This window comes from Rattus rattus, chromosome 3 (genome assembly GCF_011064425.1).
Source record: "Rattus rattus isolate New Zealand chromosome 3, Rrattus_CSIRO_v1, whole genome shotgun sequence".
NCBI classification, from domain to species: domain Eukaryota; kingdom Metazoa; phylum Chordata; class Mammalia; order Rodentia; family Muridae; genus Rattus; species Rattus rattus.
Window position 1 is genome coordinate 58,667,296 of NC_046156.1, and position 10,668 is coordinate 58,677,963.

Genomic DNA, 10,668 nt, shown 5'->3' on the forward strand with positions numbered 1-10,668 from the left:
TCTCTTGTTACCAGAAAAGACTTCCAAATGGGATAAGGACATCAACCCAGCAACAATATCTTTGACCCATAATTTGTTCTTCCTACAAGTGTGCAGGGATAAAGACGGAGCAGAAATTGAGATACTGGCCAACCAACGCCCAGACCAGCTTGAGCCTCCTGCCACGAGACAATACCCAGCTTACTTGCAGATGAGAACTTCACCCAGCAGCCGATGGAAACAAATGCAGAGACACACAGCCAAACATTAGGCAGAGCTTAGGGACTATTATGGAAGGTGGGGAGGGAAGATTGAAGGAGCCAGAGAGGTCAAGGAAACCACAAGGAAACCTACAGAATCAACTAACCTGGGCCCATAGGGACCCACAGAGACTGAACCACCAACCAGAGAGCATGCACAGGATGGACCTAGGCTCTTTGCACTTACGTAGCAGTTGTATAGCTTGGTCTTCATGTAGGACTCCTAACAGGAGCAGGGGCTGTTTCTGACAATGTTGCCAAACTGGATCCCTTTCCACTAACTGGGCTGCCTTGTCTAGCCTCAATAGGAGAAGATGCACCTACTCCTACTGCAACTTGATATGTCATGTTGGTTTGATATTCACTGAAGCCTTCCCTATTTCTGAGGAGCAAGGGAGGAGGGTGATGGGGAGTGAGGTGAGAGGGAGGGACTGGGAGGAAAGGAGGAAGGGGAAGCTGTAATTGGATGTAAAATTAGCAACAACAACAACAACAACAACAACAACAACAACAACAAAACCATACTATTAATAATAGAAAACAGTTCGCGCAAGCTACAAGGAGCGAGCCAGTAAGCAGCAACCTCCCGCCCCCCGCCCCCACCATGGACTCTGCATCAGCTCCTGCGTCCAGGTTCCTGCCCTATTTATTTCTTGTCCTGGTTTCCTTTAAATGATGAGCAGTGAAGTAGAAGCATAAGCCACAAAGACCCTTCCCCCCTACAAGTTGCTTTTTGTTCAAGATGTTTCATCACTGTAATAGTAATCTTAGTTATGTTTTTTTTTCCTGTTGGCTTTTTGTTTTTAATCGAGACAGACTTTCACTGTATAACCCTGGCCCACTTGGTTCTTATGAATCCTTTTAGCACCATAAGACCTTGCATTATATCTAACACATACTGGGAGCTTAATAGGTGCTGTCAAATAGATTAAATTATGAGTAGGAAGGTGAACAGTCAAGGGCTCTAAAATAATTTGTTCTTATTAAAATACTTTAGTTTTAATTATGAGCATCTGAATTGGCTTTGTGGGTTTGAGTTCAAGTGTTTGAACTGTTCAGAAGAGGATGTTTGATCCTCTGAGTTGGAGTTACAGATGGTAACATCATCATGACATCATACATGGGTGCTGGGGACCAAATTTGGGTCCTCAGCAAGAGGAATGCATACTCTTAGCAGCTGAACCATATCTTTAGCCGCCAAATAGTTTTTTTTTAAATCTGTGTATCAACACCTATAAGCAAATAGAATAAAGAAATGGCTACCAGAAAAAAAAATTAGTGGATTCACGATTGTCTCTTTGCCAATTGATAGATTCTGGTGTGTAAGCAGTTCTTGCCTTTGGTTGTGTACCAAATGGAGACCCACCAGGCTCCAATATGTAGTTCCAAACCCATTGCCACATAGACAGTACTGGTTAAAATCAGAGTTACAAAACAAAATACAAAAGGCCTGACTGTGGGAATGAGACTTGCTGGGAAGAGTTGGGATAAGAATGTTTGGAAGGAGAAAGAAAGTAGAGAGGTTAAAATGAAGAGAATGCATGATATACGTATATTAAACTAACAGTAAACAAATTAAATCATTTTTTTAAATTTTACTAATTTGTATTTATATGAGTACACTGTAGCTGTCTTCAGTTAACTCAATTTTTTAAAAAGAAAAATACTCTAAGGCTTCAAGATTTTATTCCAATTGGAGACTAAAACTACTGTCTAGGGCAAAACAATTTGTAGAGGAAAAATAATTTTATTCCCATTTAAAGGATGGTCATCCATAGAGTCTCAAGTATTTGAACTGTTTGAAGTACCAGCTATCATAAAGGAGAATGTGTTGTATCCTTTGCTACAATGAGAGGCTTGAAGTCATATCTCTTTTACCTCTGTAAATACAGCTTAGCTGTCTTTGCTAGAAAGGCAATGAGAGTGAGGAAAGAGAAAGTTATGAGTCTGGTTCTCATCTCTTACCCATTACTCTGCCTTCCAGTTCCCTAGGGAAGTCGTGGGTGCTCTTAAGTGTGTACTTCAGGGGCTGAGAATGATTGGGTGTGAGTCACTCCCATATCTCTACCTATCTAACCCTTTCCCTTTGAGCACAGTCTAAACCCAATCACTTGCTTCTAATGAATATAGAAAGACAAAGCTGAAGGAATGCTGCTTCCAGTTTAGGAAGGATGTGCCTTCTATCTAGCATGCTAACTCTTTTTCTTGCATTAGTTATGATAAAGTAGGATGCTGTGTTGTGGAGGACACTAAAGAACACAGAGTAGCCTCCAGCTGATAGTCAACAAGAAACTGAATAGAGGTTCCTATTCAATAGCTTTTAAGGAACGAAGTCTTCCAGTAACCATGTAAGTGAGCTTGGAAGTGCATTTCCCACTCCAGATGGATCCAGATAAGATCTCGGAACCCTGTGTGTTGTAGTCTCATGAGAAGCCCTAAAGCCAAGTATCTAGAAAAGTTTTCCATCAGTGTTTGGGGCTGAAACTGTAGTACTAACCATGTGCTAAGTTTGACACACTTGTTACACAGTAGTAGAAAACTGATGCAGGCGAGCCTTTGGTGAAGAAGGATTATTGATCTGGTGGTCGAGCACAAGCAGAAGTTGTCATTTTGAGATTTCTGTAGAACTGTAGCCATGATTGGTTGTTCATTTGTTCATTCACTTTCTCTCCGTGAGCTATTTGGAGTGAAATCCTAACAGTTATCAAGTCAGGAGAGATCTGGGTTCAACTATTGATTTTCCTCTAGATGTGGTCCTGGGCATGCCATGTCTAGTGACATCCCTTAGATTGAGACCTTATTAGTTTTTATCTAAAATGTAAAATAGTCTGTTTGGAACTCTGACAATCTCAGAAATCTAGTTAAAAAAATCAAAGTTCCAGGGGTTTTCATGAGGATTGTCCTATGGACAAGTACTGAGAGTTCCATACAAATTTCAGCTACTCATGATGTTTCCTAGGACCCTTGGATTTATATGGCAAACACATTGTGCTTAAGCTTCCCCAGGAGAAAGTTCATGCTTCATTGACTTTGTATCCCTGAGTACATGGTAAACAGAAGTTTAATGGACATTTGTTGCATGTGTTAATAAGTTCGTGGTGAATATATGGATTATAGATGATCACATCTATGCCTTTGTAGATGTCTTAGCCTGCTTATTCTGCTATAACAAGGATACTAGAGATAGGGCAATTTAGACTGAATATAAATGTGTCAAAATCTGGGTGGCAGCCCAGAGTTGAGTGGATACATTTAGCAAGGGCCAGCTTGCTATATTGTTCCACAGCAGACATGTAAATAGTAAGAAACACATAAGGAGTCTAGACTTAACCTTGTGTAAAGAAACTGCTCCCTTGGTAAGGAACACTCTCAAAATAGTGACACTAATCAGTATGCAGAGGCCAATCCCTAACAGCCTTATCTCTTTTAACTAAGGTTCATCTTTCAACACATTAAGTTTTCAGTTCATTTTTGTGGGTGGAGGAACACATAAAAAGACAGAAAAAGGCCAGGTCTAAATTTTCTGCATGTTAAATATTAATCAAACTCAACACTTCCCGTTAATAACTCAGGGGCTCGATGCTGCATTCCTGTTGTGAAATTGATAGCTGACTAAGAGGTGGTGAGAACTTGTAATTCTCAGAGAGGGGTCAAAGAGGAGCAGGAACCTTAGATGATGCCAGAATTGGAGGAACAGAATTATGCACCATTGATGCCAATGTCATGCTGACTGATGATTGTCTCTGATCATTCTCTTGATGTCCATTCCTTGCATAGTGGCATAATATTTTTCTGTTGGATTCAAAGCTTTGGTTCGTAACTATATGAGACCTTAGAATTTGTTTTAGCTGTTGGGCAAAATGGTCTGTGATTACACACTATAATCAATACCAAGTTTATCTGATCCCATTCTTAAGAATTTCAAATATTCAAGATAAATTGTCTTATCTGTGGGCTAAGTTTTTCTCATAGTGGGAACTTTTTCAAGCCACAAAAATCTCCACATATCCTTATTTCTGATGGGGATATTTTCCTATTTCTGTTATCTCTATTAAACCCTAAAAATGTGTATGATGAGATGGAAATAAGGGAAGGCAGCAGAGTGCCCGCTGACCGTTGAGAAGGCCGTTGAATAGTTGTTTTTTTTTTTTGTTGTTGTTGTTGTAGTAAGAGTGGAGGTGACTGAAAAGAGTTTGGAGGGACAGGGCTGGGATTGTTACAAAAGCCCAATCTGATACTAATGTTTCACTTAGGTGCATGGACTCTACCTAGGTCAAGTATAGCCACAACTCAATTTTAATCAGAGGGAATCGAGGATTATCTGGCTTTCTTCCTTTCTCTTTTTTAAAAAGTCATTGTAAAGACAAAGCTTTTACCACTAAAGGAATAAATACTATGTTATTTAATTTTGTCAACTTGGTACATAATAGAGCAGTGTTTCTTAACCTTCCTAATGCTGCGACCCTTTAATACAGTTCCTCATGTATAAAATTATTTTTGTTGCTACACAAAACTGTAATTTTGCTACTGTTAAGAACTATAATATAAATATTGGTGTTTCCCAATGGTCTTAGATGAGCCTTGGAGCAACACCCAAAGGGGTTGGTACCCAAAGTCTTTGAGTCATCTTGGAAGAGAAACCTCAACTGAAAAAAAAATGTTTTTATTGAATTGCCTTGAAGTCAAGTCTATGAAGCATTTTGGCTGATATGGGAGGTTCCAGCTATGGGGCAATGTCAGCCCTGAACAGGTGGTCTTTGGTTGTATTTTTAAAAGGCAACCTGATTGAGCCATGGAAAGCGAGCCAATAAGCAGCATTCCTCCATGGTTCCGCCTCCATGGTTCCGCCTCCATGGTCCCGCCTCCATGGTCCCGCCTCCATGGTCCCGCCTCCATGGCTTTGCTTTGAGTTAGGCTCTTATTTCCCTCAATGGTGACTATAACATGGAAATGTAAGCTGAACAACTCCTTTCCCAAGCTGCTTTGTGTGACAATGTTTTATCACACAGACAGTTTACTCAGAACCACATACAAGTGATCATGAACGAAGAACACAGATTCAGCTTTTCGCAAATGCCATGTTCCTCTGTGGAAGGGGTTACATGGAATTTTATTACTTATAGACTAAAGAGATAATGACATTCTTAGCTTTAGGGCTCGAGAAGGATAGCAGTCTGCTAAGCATATACTGTAAGGGTAATGTTTTAGTGAAGATTTCAGATAATATTCATGTATAACCCAAATAGAATTTATGCTAATAATTTAAATTTTTAAATGTTTTTTATTAGTTCTTTGAGACTTTCATATGACATCTCATGGTCATAGTTACATCCCCTGACCATGTACCCCATGCCAGCATTTCTCGGTTCTACCCTCCTTCTGACCCACACAACAACAGCAACAGCAGCAGCAGCAGCAGCAGCAACAACAACAACAACAACAACAACAACAACAACATAATCTTCCTTTTCTTCCTTCCCCTCCTCCTCCTCTTCTCCTTAATCCATTGAGACCAATGTGCTGGTCAAACATTCTTGAAAGTATGGCTTTCTACTGGAGCATGGTAGACCTACCAGGAGCTCTACTCTTGGATGGAACTGTCCCTCCCTCTTCAAACAGTCAAATAATTGCAAATTGCTCTTCAGCTAGGGATGAGAGTTGGTCTGTCTTGTGTTTGTACAGGCTTTAAGCATGCTTTATAACCATTCTCTGTGTGTCTTTCTGTGTCCAGAAGACTCTGCTTTCTTGTTGCTGTCAGCAGTGTCTGGCTCTTACGCTCTTTCTGCTCCCTTTTCTGCAGTGAATTCTGGGACTTTGGAGGAGGGGCTGCGTTATGTATGTTTTATTTAGAGCTGGGTATTCTTGACCAGGGTGCTCTCTGTCTCTCTCTCTCTCTGTCTCTCTGTCTGTCTCTCTCTCTGTCTCTGTCTCTGTCTCTCTCTCTCTCTCTCTCTCTCTCTCTGTGTGTGTGTGTGTGTGTGTGTGTGTGTGTGTGTGTGTGTGTGTGTGTGTGTTTCAGAAAGCTTCTGCAGTGGTAGGTTTCCATGTGATCAAGGTCTTTTTAAATAGATAACCACAAGGATTTAGTTCACTTGGTAAATGGCAGATTTTCAAAGGAACCAAAAATACCCCGTGATATTTTGGCTCCAGTCTGTAATATTTTAACTCTCTGTAAATCTTGATGTTTAGCCATTTGATCTTTAGACTCTTTAACAAAAGCATTGCTTCTCTGTCTCTCTCCACTGCAACCCGTCCCTCTTCTTTCTGTCAACATCAGTTAACAAAGGGATCCAGTGATCTCAAGTCTATCGTTAGGCAGTGACATGAAATTTGGGTTTCAATAGATGAAGAACTGGGATAGCAGACAATAGGAATGCTCAACTAGTTAGTATTGCTTACGGTGAAGATGTGGTCCGGACCATGATTATCTTAGATACAGTCCCACAGGTGAAGATGTGGTCCGGACCATGATTATCTTAGATACAGTCCCACAGGGTAGCCTGAAGAAACGTGCATTGCTTCAACAGCCGAGGTGCTCTCAGGGGATGGATTACTTTTGATACAGCTTATAGCTTGTTTTCAGGGCTAACCGCTCTCATTTAAGGGTAGGGGAGTTTCTGGGAGCCCCTCTAAATCTTGTTCCCAAAGGGTCATCTACTCTGGACCTGGGTCAAGGCTAGGATAATATTCAGACTAGTGGCACTGCATCGTCACATTCTGCCCTGGGCTCTTGTTCCCATCTCTAACCTTCCTCCTTCCGCCTTTCAAAATGCTTTCAGGGCCTATAGCTATGGCTGACTGGTTAAAGGAGTGTTGTGTACTGCTCTTGCAGAATATCAGAGCTTGTTTCTGTGCACCTATGACTCACGATCCAAAACCACCTGTAACTCTAGGTCCAGAGAATCCAACACCCTCCTCTAGCCTCTGTGGGCACTTACACTCATGCATGCAGACACATGTATATATACACAATTAAAAAATTAGAAATAAGATAAAACCCTTCAAAATATTTTAGCGGAATATTGTTTACAAAGCTTACATTATATTTTCTTTAGGCAAATTTATTTACAAAATTTATGTACAGAATGGGTCATAATTAAAATAGAAATTCAAAGGTATTTTACTCTTGTAAAACTATCAGCACTGTATAACTTAGCGTATTTCTTACCCATGTAAAAGCCACATACCCATCAATAGTTGCTACTTGCTCTCCATGTCTGTTCCTAACTCTGGGCAGAAGTCTCTACAGTTTGGTCTGTTTGAAGATTTCATATAAAGGGACGTATACAATATTTGATTATTTTGCCAACTTCTTTTGTTTAGTGTCATGTCTAAGGTTCACTTAGGGTATGGCATAGTTCAACGCTTTGGTATTTTTTATTGATAATAATTTGGAAATGAGAAAATCACAAAGAAATAAAGTAAAAGCAAATTCCTGTTACAAGATAGTGTTGCTCACACGTGTGTGCCTCTGTCTCACCTTGGGGGATTTTACAGACTTGCACATGTGCACCTGTGTTTGTGTGTGTTCTACATTGAGATAAAGGCAGATGTGGTGTTTTATCCTGCTTAATGGCACATGAATGTACTTAAAGGGGTTTCTTTTGACATTGGTGTTCTTTGAACAGATTATGTCCTTGTGATATTCCCTCATGCAAATATACTACAAATAATAACTTTTTATTGTTGAAAGTTTGGGTGAATTTCTCATATTCTTACTATTAAGTAATTATAAATAATCATGAATTGAACATCACGAGAAGTTCAAAAACAAAACCCCATGTCTACTCACTTTGTGCCAATATTCTGATTTTGTAACTCCACTCTTTTGAAAAGAAGAAGAAAGTGAATTGTCATGGTTCTTAGTCATTTATCTTTCCTTCTTGGGGATTTCTTCTCAGTTATAATATACATTAAACCTTCACTAAGTCTAGTTCAAACTAGGTTCTCAAGAACCACAACTAGTTCTGCAAATATTTAAGGAGTTGAAATCATTAGGTGCTGGTGAATATATAGGAAAATTTTCTATTGGTGGAACTGTAAATTAAAGCAAGTGTGTCCTTGATAAAAATCATTTGATTATTTATCACTAATTTCCAATGAGTCCTCTCAAAATATTTGAAGAGTAAATTGTTAAGATGGAGTCAAGAGGGACTGCAGGGATGGCTCTGTGTCTAAGAACACTTCCTGTTCTTGTGGAGGATTTGCCTTTGGTCCCCAGCATCCACATAGTAACTCACAACTGTTTGTAACATTCTAGAGGCTCCAACACCCGTCCAGACTTCTGGAAATAACACACATACACACATGTGGTACACATTCATGAATACAGTACATCACACACACATACATAAAATCAAATATTTTAATACAATATCAAGGGTCATATGGCCCATCTTGCCCATAAGAATCTTGACATAAAAACCCTAATACATTTAGTATTTATTTGCATTAATCATTTTTTCCTGTTATTTGGAATTGACCCCAGAATCTCAAGCATGATGTTCAAATGCTCTACCACTGAGCTATGTTCCTCCAGGAGGAATTGATATCTACATAGATTATTTTAAAGGCAGTTTGAGTTTCAGAGCAAAATTGGCAGGAAGTACAAGGTTCCCATAGCTACACAGCTCATAAGTGCAGAGGCTCCTTCCTCCAATGTCATAACCTGAGAGAATGCAGTTGTTACATCAGTGAACCTGCACAGGCCTGCTATCTCCATGGCTTTGCTTCTTCCACAATGGCATATGTTTAGAATTTTAAAAGACATGGCTTTTTATCACCAGCTCCTTGCCTTTAATGACATATCTTTAAGGTTCCTCCATGTCTTTTCATGGTTTGATAACCCTCTCCCCCTGGAACCAAATAACATCTGCTATCTAACATTTATCCATTAACCTACTAGTTACTAACCTTGGAAGTTGCCAAGTTTGGGGAGTTGTGATGGAGTTTTTGGGAAGACTCCCATATGGTTGTTTTCTATGTAGTGGACACAGATGTAAACATATTTGGGTAAACATGGTAGCTCACAGTTGCCAGTTTACTCAATAAAGATGCTTAATTTCGTGATAAATCGTGGCAGTGCTCACACACAATATGCATTCTTGCTAAAATTTGGTGTTGGTGTTGTTTTGACTTTGCGGTATTCCAGGAGGTATACAGTGGTTCCTATTATTTTCATTTGTATTTCTTTAGTGTGCACGGCGTTGATCATCCTGCTATGTGACTATTTTCTATCTTCATACTTCCATTGGTGAAGTGTCTGCTCGTGTCTTTTGTCTGCTTTCTCTCATACTTTATTGTAATAAAGGGTGCTTTTAGGTTTTAAAACACTTCTTTCTGAGATTTAATATGCATTTATTTTGAAGTGACTAAGGTAATGCCATCTTATCTTGACTCCCTTTTGTGTCTACTTAGAAACTTCTCATCCCTCTACCCCACTACAGTCATATCTGCCTTGGCAACACATCTGAGATTTATATGCCCATAACCATGGCCCAGATGTATTAATCAAAATAATCCATGTTTAAAAATAAAAAGGCTTCAGTTGAAAACAATTGTCATGTTATGTCCGAAATAACTATTATGTTGTGACTAAACAAATGTTTGGTAAGTTTCCTCTGACCTTCACTTAACATTGTTGTAGTTGTGGGCTTTGCTTTTTTAAATGCTGTATCCCTGAACTTCAATGCCTAGGGATTTTGAGGCATGAGCCGCTCTTGGTCACTGGCCAAAATTAAAAGACTCTGATACTGTTAGATTTTTGGTGGTGACCCTAGCTGTTAAGGGCTGAGTCATCTCTTTAGTATGACTGATACTCTTAATTGGCTTAATAAGTATGGTATTCTGTATTTTTCTTACATGAACTTATTGCCCTCTGGGTCAGTGTGCAAGCTTATATGCTCATGGTTCTGACACTAGGAAATACCTAACTGGTGCTTTCTTTATGTAATAGCCTTGCTTTCTTCCTTTAGAGTCTCCAGGCTATCTGTTGGAGCCTAGAAGAAAACACAGTTTAGTTATTTTAGGTCCAGGATCCAGAAAAGACAGAACTGTCACTCAAGTTGAATTCAGGGAAAACTTACATTTCTGAACAAAATAATCCTACTATCTGCTTGTCAAATTATGTTCAGACTTTGAACTATTGTGTTTTTTTTCTCTCTTGAAAACAAACAAATCTACAGAAACTCAATCAAAGCTCCAGCTGCTGAGTTTAAGGATGAAGTGTGCTATGTGGTGGCAGATGGCAGTTACTACAGTAAGTATACAGTAACTCCCAAGGAAGCTGGGGCAAATTTCACAGCATATCCATCAGTCAGAGGGAGCATGAACAAGTTAAGCTATGAAGTCGTATGAAGAGGGTAAAGGTTGACATGGCCCTCTGGCTTGTTTGGATAGCTTTTTTCCCTCATGTAGCTCAGACCCACCT

The 10,668-nt window shown here is 39.5% G+C and overlaps 1 protein-coding gene across 1 annotated transcript in view; it reads left to right on the forward strand.

The window, feature by feature from the left end:
- The window catches only part of LOC116896476 (NADPH-dependent 3-keto-steroid reductase Hsd3b5-like), a 358,044-nt gene that overhangs the window by 124,743 nt on the left and 222,633 nt on the right, over positions 1-10,668 (forward strand). The gene's annotated exons all lie outside the window — the stretch shown is intronic.